This window comes from Silurus meridionalis, chromosome 13 (assembly GCF_014805685.1).
Source record: "Silurus meridionalis isolate SWU-2019-XX chromosome 13, ASM1480568v1, whole genome shotgun sequence".
Classification (NCBI taxonomy): Eukaryota; Metazoa; Chordata; class Actinopteri; order Siluriformes; family Siluridae; genus Silurus; species Silurus meridionalis.
Genome location: NC_060896.1, coordinates 15,527,977 through 15,544,069, shown reverse-complemented (window position 1 = coordinate 15,544,069; position 16,093 = coordinate 15,527,977). Strand labels below are relative to the sequence as shown.

The 16,093-nt window shown below is 41.5% G+C and overlaps 1 pseudogene; it reads right to left on the bottom strand.

The window, feature by feature from the left end:
- Positions 1-208: 208 nt before the first annotated feature.
- Positions 209-2,971, bottom strand: LOC124396004 (annotated as a pseudogene).
- Between the last annotated feature and the right edge of the window lie 13,122 nt (positions 2,972-16,093).

The following is a 16,093-nucleotide window of genomic DNA, read 5'->3' as shown; positions in this document are numbered from 1 at the left end:
GGTTCCACTGTACAGACATGAGGGCTCTCTGGGATAAGAGCCGACCCACCACACCACTGTCAACAAACCTGAGTGAACATGTGAATGTGAGGGGACGACAGCATACAAATATCCCAGTTCACCAAACACTCTATATTTATGTTCCCTCCAGATCTGAGCCTTTACCTAAGAAAAAAAAAATCTACTGATCAAAGACTTGACTGAATAAATATGTTTTCAACCTCAACTTGAACACTGAGAATGTGTCTGAGTCCTGAACACTGATTGGAAGGCTGTTCCATAACTGTAGGGCTTTATAAGAGAAAGATCTGTCCCCTGCTGTAGTCTTCATTATTTGAGGAACCAACAGATAGCCAGCACCTTTTGATCTAAGTAGGCGTAGAGGATCATACTGGTACAGAAGTTCACTCAGATACTGCGGTGCAAGACCGTTAAGTGCTTTAAACGTCAGTAGTAGTATTTTATAATCAATGCAAGATTTAATTGGGAGCCAGTGTAGACTGATTAAAACAGGGGTGATGTGGTCATATTTCCTAGATCTAGTGAGGACTCTTGCTGCTGCATTCTGAACTAACTGAAGCTTATTTATGCACTTATTTGCACACCCAGAAAGTAAACCGTTACAGTAATCTAATCTAGAAGTAACAAAAGCATGAACTAGTGAACTTTCTGCATCCTGTAACGACGCAATATTTCTAAGGTGAAAGAAGGCGATCCTGGTAATATTATTCATGTGAGCCTCAAAGGAAAGACTCGGGTCAATAATAACACCAAGGTCTTTGACAGCCAAACATGCTGAAACAGAAACACCGTCCAGAGGTGCTACGTAAATGCTTCTAGCTGCTTCTAGCTGGTCCTAGTAAAATTACTTCCGTCTTATCTGAGTTGAGCAGAAGAAATTTATCAAGCATCCACTGAATAATGTCCTTTACACACTTCTCAACATTGTTAAGCTGATCTTTCTCATCTGGCTTTGCTGAAATATACAGCTGTGTGTCATCAGCATAGCAATGGAAGCGAATCCCATGTTTATGAATAATTTCACCAAGAGGCAGCATATATAAAGAGAAAAGCAGAGGGCCTAAGAAAGATCCTTGAGGAACACCAAACTTTACCTCAGAGAGTGTGGAGAACACACCATTTACATCAACAAACTGATAGCGATCAGTCAAATAAGACCTGAGCCAAGAGAGAGCTGTTCCCTTTATTCCAACAACGTTCTCAAGTCTAGCAAGTAGTATAGTGTGATCAATGGTGTCAAAAGCTGCACTAAGGTTGAGCAAAACAAGTAAGGAGACAAAACCCTGATCAGAGGCCAATAACAGGTCATTTACCACCTTAAATAGCGCAGTCTCTGTGTATGATGAGGCCGAAATCCTGACTGATAGGTGTGAGCATAACTGCTGTGCTACAACCTTTTCTAAAATGTTGGATTTAAAGGGGAGATTTAATATTGGTCTGTAGTTGGACAGCTGACATGGGTTAAGGTCAGGTTTCTTAATTAGGGGGTGGATAACTGCCAGTTTGAAGGATTTTGGTACATAACCAGTGCTAATGGAAAAGTTTATTATTTTTTAAACAGGTTCAATTACCTTTGGAGTTATCTGTTTAAAGAAACTTGTAGGCAAGGGATGGAGAATGCAGGTTGATGATTTTGATGAGGAAATTAATGAAATTAAGTCATTCTCATGAAAAGGAGTGAAGCTTTGTAATTGATTTTCTGCTATAATTACACTGCTGTCTACAGGGTTACTTGTAAAATAATTTGGATTTATATTAATTGTCTGGATTTCTTGCCTGATGTTTTTAATTTTATTATTTTAAAAAAGTTCATGAAATCATTACTACCTAATGATTGTGTGCATGTTAGTGCAGTGCTTTTATTCCCTGTTAATTTTGCTACCGTGCTGAATAAAAATCTAGGATTATGCTTGTTATTTTCTATGAGGGTGGATAAATATGCTGATCTAGCAGCACTAAGAGATAAGAGGCTCTCCTTCCATGCTATTTGAAATACTGTCAGTTTTGTTTGACGCCATTTACGTTCTAATTTCCGAGTGGTCTGTTTTAAGGTGCGTGTATGATCATTATACCACAGTGCTAATTTTTTCTCCCTGATCATTTTGGTCTCAAGGGGAGCTACATCATCTAGAGTATAATGTAACATTGATTCTAGGTATTCAGTGGCCCAGTCGAGCTCTGCGGGCTCAAACGGTGATCTATCTAATATCGTAATTTCTGGAAGATTATTGATAAAACGCGCTGCTGTAGCTGACGTGAAAGTACGCTTAACACGGAAACGTGGTGAGGTAGAAATGCAATGACTGAGGCAGATTTTAAAAGAGATGAGATAATGGTCTGAAATAGCCTCAGACTGTGGAATTATGAATGTTTTTTTTATTTTTAAACCAAATGTTAACAACAAATCGAGAGTGTGTCCACCACTATGAGTGGGTCCTATAACATTCTGATTAATTCCAACTAAATCTAGAATGGACACAACTGCTGCTCTTAAGGAGTCTTTCTGATTATCAAAATGAATATTAATGTCACCAATAATTAATGCTTTGTCTAAAGAAGTAGCTAAATTTGTGATGAAATCTGCAAATTCTATGAGAAAATCAGAGTAGGGCCCTGGGGGTCTATAAATAATAATTAGTGGAATTGACTGACTGGACCTGCTTTTGGACACTGAATATTTTATGCTGGTGTAAAAAACTTCAAATGTTTTACATTTGTGTTTAGTCTTTTGTGTGACGTTTAGATTATTATAATAAATAGCTGCGTCTCCACCTCCTCTGCCATTTAGACGGGGTTGGTGTATGTAACTATACCCAGGAGGACTTGCTTCATTTAATGCTACATATTCATTCGGTTTAATCCACGTTTCTGTCAAACACATTATATTAAACTCCTGGTCGGTAATAATTTTGTTTAAAGTAAGCGCTTTTGACGTGAGAGATCTAATATTCAGCAATCCTATCTTTAGATCAGAGGTGCTGGCTGTGCATTCAGTCCTATTTAATTTAATGTTAATCAGGTTACTAAAACAGACTTTCTGAGAATTCCTATATTTTGGTTTCGCTCGGGGGACAGACACAGTCTCAATTTGGTGGATCCTGAGTGACGACTCTGTGCAGCTAGCAGACGGTCGGTTTAGCCTGTCTGTCTGCTCCCTGGCCTTGGCTCTAGACAGTCACTTGTTAACTAGTGCTGTTCTGAGACTATGACCTATACTACAAGAAATAAGAGCAGCACCTTCCCGGGTGGGATGGATACCGTCCTGCCCTAACAGGCCAGCCTTGCCCTCAAAAATGCTCCAATTATTAATGAAGCCCACATTGTTTTTGGAGCACCACTCGGACATCCAGCAGTTTAGCGACGATAACCTGCTGTAGGCTACATTGGCACGTCGCATTGGGATGGGGCCAAAGCATGTTACTGCATCGGACATTGCCTTCGCTAATTTACACACCTCTATAATATTACTCTTAGTAACCTCTGACTGTTGAAGGCGTATATCATTAGCTCCTGTGTGAAAAACTATCTTAGAGAACCTGTGCTTTCCTAAGAATCTAAGCTGACCTGTTATGTCCGGCACAATGGCTTCCGGTATATACATAACCTGTGCTGCTTGTGCCCCTAAAGGTCTAGCTAATTTCATGTGCCTCAGAATGGAGTCTCCTAAAACCAGAGCTCTTTCAGGTTTCTCAGCGGGTGCTTCACTGAGGAGAGCAAACCTGTTGGACACGTGAAGCAGAGAGGAATGGTGTTCCAATGGGCAAGCCTTAGCGTTAGCTTTGGCTATGCGAGTATGCCGCCGAGCCGTCACCCATTCGCCCCGCAGCGAGGGCTTTAATGCCAGAGTCGGGGGAATGCTAGCTTCACCTAGGGCATCCAGACTTTCCCCTGCAGAAACTGGACTGCTCTCACACTCACTATTTCTCTCTAGACTCTGGATGTGCCCCTCTAATGCTAAGATCTTCTCTGTCAAAGAGCAAACTAGCTTACACTTGTCACAGATAAAATTATCGCTAACAACGGAGAAAAACCAACTAAACATGTCACACTTCACACACTGAATGAACTGGATGTTTGCCATAGCAGAGAAATTACGTACCTTAATGTGATTACTGTAGTGTGTGTTCGTAGTTCTGGTGGGAATGCCCTCCACTCACTGCTTTCATACCCTCAAACAGGGAAAAAAGCGCTCTTCCGAAAGCAAAAATAGAAGAGACAGAGCCAACGGAAAGTAAAGGATGCAGGAAATCAAAACAATATTTAGATATTTTAAAGCGATGAGAAAAAAAAAAAAAAAATCCAAAATCTTCTTAAACAATCTGGGTAAAAACACTGCCATCTCTCCTAAACAAAACCGAATTTCCACTCTTCATCCTCTTAAATGCTGATCTCACTTCCTCCTTACCAATCCTATCCACTTTCTGCTTCACCATCTCTACATCATCCAACCTTCTCTTGCTCTCATTTTCCTCATTCATCAGCTGCTCAAAATAATCCCTTTACCTTCTCAACACACTCTTCTCACTAGTCAACACATTTTAATCTCCATCCTTTATTGCTCTAACTTGCAGCACATCCTTCCCATCTCGGTTCCTCTGCCTGGCCAATGACACATGCTTTTTTCCTTCCTTATTGTTTAATTTCTTATACAGCTCCTCATTTGCCTGTACCATGACTTTTGCTACATCCCTCTCTTCACCTGCTGCCTCATCTTTGTGTACGCCTGCCTACATTTCTCATCTCTCCCAATCCTGTTTCCCCAACCTCTTTCTTCTTACGCGCTCCTGCACTTCCTCATTCCACCACCACGTCTCTTTGTCTCTTTGTCTAGCTGTCTCTCTTATCACTTCAGCAGTAGTTGCCCAATCATCCAGCACCTCAACACAACCGAGCCCGTGTCTGACCTCTTCCTTAAACCTTACACTATAGTCTTCCTCCTTCAGTTTCCACCAACTTATTCTTCTTTCAGTCCTCACACTTCTCCTCTTATTCTTCACCTCCAAAGCCATCCTACTGGCCACCATCCAATGCTGTCTAGCTACACTGCCCCCTGCCAACACTTTACAGTCTCCAATCTCCATCAGGTTGCATCTCCTACATAGAATATAGTCCACTAGTGTGCACCTTCTTCCACTCTTATATGTCACCCTATGCTCCTCCTTCTTCTTCAAATCCATATTCACCACTGCGATTTCCTTCCTTTAAACAAAAAAATCTACCACCATCTGCCCTTCCACATTCATCTTCTTAAGGCTATACATACCCATCACCTCTGTTCTTTTCATCAACATGCAGATTAAAGTCTGCGCCAATCTATAATCATTCTTTCCTAAGTACACTCTCCACAATTTCATTTAACTCACTCCAAAATTTTTCTTTCTCCTCTATCTCATAGCCCACTTGTGGATGATAGGCACTGATGAAATTAATCATCACCCCTTCAACTTTCAGCTTCACATTCATCACTCTATCAGAAACTCTCTTCACCTCTACTACACTCTTACTGTACTCTTCCTTCAGGATCACCCCAACACCAATTCTCTTCAAAACCACTTTAAACCCCCTCCAATTTTCCTGGCCTTACTCCCTTTCCATTTGGTCTCCTGAACACACGTCTACCATTCTCCACTCCATCATATCAGCTAACTCTCTTCCTTTACCAGTTATAGTACCAACAATTAAAGTGCCCACCCAAACCTCCGCTCTTCTCAACTTCTCCTTTCCCTGCTGTCTCTGTAGACGTCTTCCTCCTCTCCTTCTCCTCCTTTGGCCAACAGTAGCCCAATTTCGACCAGTACCCTGTTACTTGTGGTGGTCGTTGGTAACCCGGGCTTTGACCGATTCGGTATGAAATTCTGGTTTGTGATCCTCATATTATGTTTTACACTGGATGCTCTTCCTAATGCAACCCTCCCAATTTATCTGGGTTGGGACTGGCACTAAGAGTGCACTGGCTTATGCAACCCTAATGGCTGGGTTATTTTATATCAGTGGCGGGCCGTGCATTTGGTACTTGGGCCTTCAGTGGGGAATTACCCGACTTAATCCACCTCTTAATACCACCACTATCAAGTTGCAATTATAGAAACCATCAATACAATACAAAAACGCAATATAACAATTTTAGATTAGATTAGATTTAACTGTCATTATACATGTACAAGTACATGGCAACGAAATGCAGTTTAGGTCTAACCAGAAGTTCAATAGCAGCAAGTGCAGGCTATACTGTGTTTACATAAGTTACATAAATTAAATAAAATGGTATTATAGGAGTAATTTACAGATGTGTATGTACTATTAACATAATATACAGATGGCTATTATAAACTGAAATTTACAGAAGGATGTGTACTATGAACATAATATATGGCTATTACTATAAACAGAAATCAGGTGGATTTATACAATGGTAAGTTAGGCAATGGTGAGCAGCAATGCAATGGATATAGAGTAGTGCAAATTCATTAATTATAGACAGAAGCTATCTAGGTAACAGTGCAATGGAAAATGTTATTACATATTCAGTCAGTGTAGATTCAGTTAAAATGTTTTAGTGCAAGATGCATATGTAAACAGTTGGTACTGTAAATAAAAAGTTGGTAGCGCATATAAGCATACGTTTTACGTGTAAACAGTTCATTAGTGTAATAATGAAGTGTGAAATGTGTGTGGGGGGAAATGTAGGAGTGTATGAAGGGCAAAAAGCTGTTCTTCAGTCGGCTGGTCCTGTTCTGGAGGCACCTGAAACGCCTGCCAGAGGGCAAAAGAGAAAAAAGTCTATTGGCGGAATGAGAGGAGTCCTTAAGAATGCTGCGAGCTCGACGCAGACAGCATTTCTTCTGGATTTCCCCCTTGCCTGGAAGTGGAGTCCCTGTGATGCACTGGGCGGTTTTCACCAACTGCTGCAGTGCCTTGCGCTCTGCAACAGAGCAGCTCCCATACCAGAATGTGACACAGCTGGTCAGGAAGCTTTCTATTGCAAAGCGGTAGAAGTTCACCAGGATATCCGAGGAAGCTAATGTTTCCTTAGTGTCCTCAGGTAAAAAAGAGGCGCTAGTAAGCCTTCTTGACCAGGCTGGAGGTGTTGGTAGTCCAGGACAGGTCCCCCGAGATGTGAATCCCCAGGAACTTGAAACTGGAGATGCGCAGTGAAGTGTTCTTCTTGTCCAAATGTGTGAGCACAGAGTGCAGTGCCATGGAAACAGCATCTTCTGTGCTCCTATTGCTGCGGTAGGCAAACTGGTGAGAATGCAATGTGGATAGCAGAGAGTCCTTCAGGTGTGCCAGGACCAGCCGTTTAAAGCACTTCATGACAATAGGTGTCAGTGCTACAGGGTGGTAGTTGTTCAGGCACATTGGGCTGGAGTGTTTTGGCACTGGCACAATGGAGGTGCATTTAAAGCAAGTAGGAACAGCTGCTTGGGCAAGAGACAGGTTGAAAATGTCAGCAAAGACCCCAGCGAGCTGCTCAGCACATGCCCTAAATACGCGTCCAGGGATGTTGTCTGGTCCAGCGGCTTTGTGTGCGCTGATCTGGCTCAGTGCGTTGCAGACATCTGTGGAGGAGAGTGTAATTGGAGGGTGCTCAGCTGAGGGTTTGAACTTGGTGGCAGTTTCTTTGTTGTCTCAACAGTCTGTTGTTTCCCTCTCATGTACTCTGCCTTACACCTACTGACTTTCATTCCCCTTCTTGATGCTGTCCAACCTTTACCTTGAACCAGTCTGTTGTTCCTACTGCACACTTCACTGCCATCCCACTGTCCTCATACATGTCCTGCACCACCCTCACATACTTCTCTGACACACCTGACGTCCTCATACAACACCACAACTCCTCTCTTGGCACCCTGTTGTACGCTTTCTCTAAATTCACAAATACATAATGCAACTCCTTCTGTCCTTTCTTTATACTTTTTCATCAACAGTCTCAAAGCAAATAAGGCATCTGTGGTGCTCTTCCTTGGCATAAAACCATACTGTTGTTCACAGATGGTCACCTCTTCTCTCAGCCTGGCTTCCACTACTCTTTCCCATAACTTCATGGTGTGACTGATCAAGTTAATTTCCCTATTGTTACTGCAGGTCTGCACATCTCCCTTATTCTTAAAGATCGGTACCAGCAAACTCCTTCTCCAATACTCAAGCATCCTCCCACCTTCCAGAATCTTGGTAAACAATCTGGGTAAAAACTCCACTACCACCTCTCCTAAACATCTCCATGCTTCTACCGGTATGTCATCTGGTCCTACCGACTTTCCACTCTTCATTCATTTCATCCGCTGCTCTTACTTCCTCCTTACTAATCCTAACCACTTCCTGCTTCACCAACTCTACAACATCCTTCTCTCTCTCTCATTTTACTCATTCATCAGCTGTTAAAAATAATCCCTCCACCTTCTCAACACACTCTGCTCACTAGTCAACACATTTCCAGTGTTTTCAGGGTAATGAGAGCCAGTGTATTGTTAGCTATAGCTTAGCTTTTAGTCCACCACGCTTCCCCCACCTTTGTTTTACGATCTCAAGGCCGCCTGCGAGCACTTCCGCCCGGCCGGGTAGAGTGAGCGGCCTCTGTGTTTTGGCGATCTCAGGAAGAAGTTGAAGGTTGTCAATAAAACTGTTGGGAAGTCGCAATATCCAAAAGCTCATGTCGGGTATACGATGTAAAGGCACAGCTGTTTTGCACGAACAGACCCAAGATAAGCAACAAAAATTCCGCAAATTTGCAGATTCTGGAAAACCCTGAGCCTCGCGATGGTCTCATGACATCATAGAGACAAAGGCATTTCACATAAAGAGGGTGAATACTATTTTACTTAAGTAAGAAACCCAGTTAAGACAACTACAAAAACCTCTACACTACGACTGCAACTGTGCACCTACATCATCTGAAGCAGTTCAGCATCAATATTTGTCTAATAACATGACAAAAACATTAAAATGTAAATAAAATAAAACCTATTCACCAGAGATGCAGACAGTTGCAGCACTCCTCAGAGGCTGTAAGCGAGTGATACTGCTCGTATTCATTGTTCTGGAAGTGGTGAACAAACCCTTTCCCGGGCTGAGACAATCTAGCTAGCTTCGGGGTTGGCCGAACCTCTCCTTACTTTTCTGGAAAATGTTTTCAGATTTTTAAGTATGTCTGAAACCAAATAAATTTCTCTTCTTCCGTAAGAATAAAAAAAAATCTAACTCAAATGTATCAATGTGTGCAGAGTGCTGCAGACGTGTTTCGACCGTCAAATTTGGCTGTACAGTTTCTCTCTGACCAATCAATCAGAGGTAGCTGCCCCGTGAGGCGAATATTAAATCTGATTGGTTAAAGAAACAGACCTGTTGGTAATATTCTCAATGGTCAAAAAGCCAGCAGTATTGACTTTGCGACCCTTGGCAAATTAGATTGACATGCCAGCACATAGAGGCTGAAATCTGATTGGATATATATATATATATTTATATATTAGATTTTTTTTTTACATTATTATTATTATTATTATTAAATAGAATTTTTATGGAATCTTAAAAAAAGTCCACATGGTATTGCCAAAAACATTTTGGCCAATAATCTGTGCTTTAATATTTAATGAGACACAATATTTAGCAAAAGTAAAAAGTTTCTTGGGTATAGACACAATGGTGTAAAAACCATGACCTTATAGTTTGATCTTCATATTTGGGTAGAGGGCAAAGTCCACAGGAGCCAAATCTAGAGAATTTGGGTAGGAGTGAAATTAATATCACGTTTATTCTGTTAAGAAACTCGAGCGTTAGGAGAGCTCAGTCACAGGGTGTAGTGTTGTCGTTGAGAATTCAGTTTTTTGCATTCCACAAATGCCCTCCCTCAGACATCTTAAAACCTGGCAGTAGAACTAGCTATTGGTGGTCTGGCATGTTCAAATCACAAGTGAGGATTGCTGGACTGTTCCGTATGACACAAACAATTGCAGTAATGTTGTGGACTGTTCTTCCATGATCATCATGCACACATTGCTGAATGGTTTTGACATTTTTAGGGATTGAGATTTTTAGAGGTCTTCCTCATCTCTCGTCATCTTCCAGTTATGCTCCTTCACTATTGAAGAGCGTGTGCTACCCAAAACACCTTGAATGACTTCTTGCAGCACCACGGTAAACTTGCTGAATCATGTCAAACAACTGTGTGGTAGATTTGCCCCAGTTTCATGCAGAATTTCGAGCTTTTTTCTTTGTTCTAACTTACTGTCCATGATGAAATCATAGACATGTTAATGCATATGGTTAGCTCCTGATGTACACAGGACAATGTTTTTGGGCCCACTGACTTAGGAAGGTCAGTGCTCCCTGTGACTGTGTGTGCAGCCTTGTGCTGTTCTGTTGGTGTGTTACAAAACTAGTCTCAAACATTTTTGATACCACCTCATATTACAGTCAATCATATTGTGATGATATTGTTAAAAAATCTGATGGAAATTTCAAAAGATAATTTTTTATAAATAAGGTTTCATAAATGCAGTGATTGTGTCTTAATTCTGCTTTGAAATCCTCTACCCTGTACATATAACAATAGCACTTTTCTTAATAAATCAACACAGGCTGAAAAGCGTCATAAATAGTTTTTGATTACTATAAATGAAACACATTAATAACTTAATTCACTGAGATTGAAATCTCACTGGTTCCCTTATTATGCTGTATGTGTGTGCATGCAAGTGTGTATATAAGTGTATTTGCCCATAAAAGAGTATTTAAAGCTTTGTATAGATGCTGGAGCTAATGAACATCTACTTGCAGTAGGTTGTGGAAGGTATTGATAGGACAGATCACAGTGAAGCCTGCTGCTTATAATTATATAGAGATGCTCTCACCACAATAAGTCCTCCAATGCCTCAATTCAAAGAAAAAGAGAGAGCATGAGTGGGCAAGCGAGGCAGGGAAGTATAGGCCAGCAGCTGCCAAGCTGTCATGGAGAGGACAGCAAGCTTCTAGGGGGGAGGGAAGAGGAAGAGCACTGCTGCAGGAGGCAGTAGTCAAGGTCAGGGCTAAATGCCCTGTGGAAGTGGGAGAGCAGTGGTTAAGACATTGGACTTTTGATCAGTAGGTTGTGAAGCCCTATCCCAGCAACACCAAGCTACCACTACTAGGTCGTTGAACAAGGCCCATAAACACGAACTGCTACATTGTATAATTGCACATTGGTCCGGATAACAACATCTCCCAAATGCTTTAAATGTAAAATGCCCTGATCACCAAAGTGTATATGTGAGACAGTGTTTTTAATGTGATTTATGTGGGAGAAAATAAAATTATACAATTTAATTTGTGTGTCAGGAAAGTTGTATGAAGCATTTGATATTCTTCACAAATCTTTATAGTTCCATTTTTACCTCTTAGATCTGCCAGAGGCCTTCCTCGTGTTAGTGTTTTCTGTTTCCCCTTCTTCGTACATATTTTGAGTTTATGTTAATCTTGGTTGACAGTTTGTTGTGTTAATTCAGATTTCTGTGGGCAATAGTTTTGTTTTGGATTCTCTCATCATTTTTCTAATTTTTTTTATATAATGCTCCTGCCATCATGAGCAAGCAAAACGCTGTTCTCTTTTTCAGTATAACAATCATCTCAGTCCCTTGAAAGTGTTTTTGCATGTTTGTGTACTTTCACAAACGTGCCACTTGCATTGTTGAAAGGTCTTTCCTTACCATATGTTTGAGCTTGCAAAGCTAGTTTATATCTGCTATCACATATACAGTGAGGAAAATAAGTATTTGAACACCCTGCTATTTTGCAAGTTCTCCCACTTAGAAATCATGGAGGGGTCTGAAATTGTCATCGTAGGTGCATGTCCACTGTGAGAGACATAATCTAAAAAAAAAAATCCAGAAATCACAATGTATGATTTTTAAACTATTTATTTGTATGATACAGCTGCAAATAAGTATTTGAACACCTGAGAAAGTCAATGTTAATATTTGGTACAGTAGCCTTTGTTTGCAATTACAGAGGTTAAACGTTTCCTGTAGTTTTTCACCAGGTTTGCACACACTGCAGGAGGGATTTTGGCCCACACAGATCTTCTCTAGATCAGTCAGGTTTCTGGCCTGTTGCTGAGAAACACGGAGTTTGAGCTCCCTCCAAAGATTCTCTATTGGGTTTAGGTCTGGAGACTGGCTAGGCCATGCTAGAACCTTGATATGCTTCTTACAGAGCCACTCCTTGGGTATCCTAGCTGTGTGCTTCAGGTCATTGTCATGTTGGAAGACCCATCCTCGACCCATCTTCAATGCTCTAACTGAGGGAAGGAGGTTGTTCCCCAAAATCTCGCAATACATGGCCCCGGTCATCCTCTCCTTAATACAGTGCAGTCGCCCTGTCCCATGTGCAGAAAAACACCCCCAAAGCATGATGCTACCACCCCCATGCTTCACAGTAGGGATGGTGTTCTTGGGATGGTACTCATCATTCTTCTTCCTTCAAACACGTTTAGTTGAATTATGACCCAAAAGTTCTATTTTGGTCTCATCTGACCACATGACTTTCTCCCATGACTCCTCTGGATCATTCAAATCGTCATTGGCAAACTTAAGACGTGCCTGGACATGTGCTGGTTTAAGCAGGGGAACCTTCCGTGCCATGCATGATTTCAAACCATGACGTCTTAGTGTATTACCAACAGTAATCTTGGAAACGGTGGTCCCAGCTCTTTTCAGGTCATAGTTGAGGCATAGTTGAGGCACTCTTCATGCTTAGTATGTTTTGTCATTTACTTGCTAACCACACCAGGGCTGCAGCAATTTTGCTCTGTTTGCTCAGCTGGTGATGTATTCCCATTACATTCCACATTTCCGATGTTACTTGCCATCTACCAGTAATTGTGCCTATGGAAAACATAGCTAAAATAAATGATTGAGCCTACTTCTTAGTGTAAACATATGCACTTGTCCCTAATATTTTAGGGTTATATTTACAGTTAGTAATGGTATAAATTTGTAAGTCTAGTTACCCTATGCTACTCTCTAGCGTAAACGTAATCTCCAGATGTGAATGTATTTATCTACAAATATGTGTAGGCTATTTTATCACTTTCCATTTTGTTGGCTTTGAGAATGCTTTAAGAATTTGAGACAAAATGAAATGACATATAAGGCTATTGATTGATTCATTAAAAGATGAAAGCTTTTGAAACATTTGTGAGGATTTGAAACATTATATTAAATTCCTTTGACAAATGCAGCTAATTCCCATTCTCAAAAATAAAAAAATGTCTATGTCCTTGTCAGTGTGTGTGTTTGTGTGTTAGTTTATACTAACTCTCTTCTCAGGTGTTTGACAAGAGCATTATTACTTTCAGTGTCCGTTCTCAGTGAGAAATACTACTCGAGAGAAAACACACCAGAGTGATAAGTTATTAAGCCCCACTTTGGGTGGTGTGTGTAAAACAAGCTTTTACAAGCGCTGATGAGAACCCCTTAATTTGCATTACTCCACCCCCTGGTTTGTCCTGCATTTATAACAATGTTAAAAGAGTCACACTTCATGTGGATAGGTCCTCTGACCCAATAAAACTGCTAAATTGTTCAATTATTCACAATCCCCACACTTATTAAGGTGACATTTGACAAGCGTTTTACAAGGAAAAAAGGTGGGATGGTGGTTGGGGCAAGATGAAACTAGGCTTGTAAATCATGATTACTCAAGAATATTTTGATGTACTTGTGAATTTTCTTCTGCTAATGTAGATGGTTGTACATATATGAAAGATATATCATATATGCAGATTATCGTCTGTCTTTTAAAAAAGAAAAGGCCTCAGATAAGTTTTACTTTAAATGCTGAGAAAACATATCAAGTCATAAGGTGTACACAAACATCAGTGCAATGTTCCCTTGAAAATGAACGTCTTACGTTAATAATATGTTCAATAATAATATTTGTCTTCTTCCAAGTGAAAACAATGGTAAAATAGTTATTACTATTTTGGTTTAATGACGATATTTAGTCTAGAACTCTAGACATTGGCAGAAATCCCCAGTCACATACACTGAGAGGGAAAGAGAGAGAAAGGAAATGAAGGACATCAACATGGTTCAGCTCTAGACATTAAGTCAAGTTAAACTCCCAAACGCCCCACCCCTTAAATGTAATCTGTTAGAGGTATATTTGGAATCAGAGATTTTGAAATGTGTCTGTGGCAGTTTATGATGTGGTTCTATCAGCAGGGGACCAACTCATACGGAGGAGACGAATTTATATACATATACACACATACGCACAAGAATGTGTATTTACACATGCTTGTGTGCATGTGTGTACATGCATATGCACAAGCATGTATATTGTCGCTTTTCCGGCGAGTGGAGCGGGTTTTTATGGAGCGTGGGTGAGTATATGAGTTTCCAACCCTCCTCGTACACCACCAAAACAGCCAAAATCGCGCTCCATATCTCCCTCTTGTCTGGTGACTCTCTCGCTCTCGCCAGTAAGCTGTGGAACGCGTTCAGAAGGGATTTCTGCTTGTGCGCTCAGTTCGTTGGGATTCTCACGGGGATGTTCGGGATGAACCAGGCGGATCTGCTTTACAGCTCCCTCGATTCTGGATGGGCTCCGCCCCAGGGTTTCCACGAGCGCTCCGCTCCGCCCCAGGGTTTCCACAAACGCTCCGCTCCGCTTCAGGGTTTCCTTGAGAGCTTCACTCCACTCCTGGGCTCCTTAAAGCACTTGACTCCACTCCAGTGTGTCCAGGAGAGCTCGGCTCCGCCCCAGGACCTCCATGAGAGATCGGCTCCGCTCCAGTCGAGCTAGGTTCCGTTCCAAGATCTCCAGGCGAGCCCAGTTCCGCTCCAAGGTCACCAGGCGAGCTCAGTTCCGCTTCAGGACAGCTCCGTTCTGCCCCGGAGCTTCTCAGAGCACTCAGGTCAGCCCCAAGACTGCGAAAGGGACATCGTACTGCCGCCTGGCCGCGAAAGGTCCGTCGTGCCGCCGCCTGGCCGCAAAAGAGACATTGAACAGCCGCCTGGTCGCAAGAGGGTCGTCGCACCGCCGCCTGGACGATACATTTGCATAAAGCATCCATATTTGTTCATGCCCATGTTGATTAGATTGTTAAAAACTTATTTAAAAAGTGTTAATTTAAGGTACATTTAGAACAGCTAAAAATATGCAATTAAGTTGCGATTAATCATGAGTTAACTCATGACAAGCATGCGATTAATCTCGTCCCTTAGCACCCAGCACGCTCGCAGCTCCTCACCCACTTACTAATCACCGTCACCTGTTTCCCATCACTCTCATTCACTTATCGTCTGTTCTACAGTGCATTCTGGAGATCATTCATGGACTACCCATTCTATGGACGTTACCTGTTTCCTGGTTCTATTACGGACTACACCTGTATTCTTGTACGGCTACTTCCTTGCTGTTTGTAGTCTGTTTAAAGACTATTAAATCTTGTTATACTTACTTCGGTTTTGTCTGCTTGATACCAGCCTGACAGCCCTAAAATTAATATGACGTGACATCCAGTTACCAGCATGACAACAGGTCAGCAGGTAGTTGTAATGGCTACTTTTTATTGAAGTACATGTCAAAGCCCATACTTCTTTAGTTCAACTTGAGTATTTTAAAACTGTATGTTTTTGTAGTGGGTGTAACGGTACATGTATTTGTACCAAAGTTTTTTTTATACTGGGCATTCGGTGCAAACCTTTTTACATGTGGAACATCCAAGTTAAAATCTTGTAGACCGCACGTTTCTTTAGCACTTTGAGTGAGTTTATGTAATAATTATTCAACTTGAATACATAAACAAACAATACCAGGGGTATAAAAAAGAAACTAGAGTTAACAGTGTCACTGTGGTGTCAGGGTGTGAGTGAAACGGGGCGGAAGCTGAAGTACAGCTCGGTCGGGTTTTAATGATCAGAATGAGGGAGCGAGACACACACAAGCGCGCACACCTTAGGCTGAGAGAGTCCAAGGTGCGCTTGGGGAGAAGCGTAGCTGATCCGATATGCGCGGGGAGGAGAAGCGCAGCCGGTACAGGAAAGCGGAGTCCAAATGGAACGGATCACATAGAGTCCTGAATGAAACACTG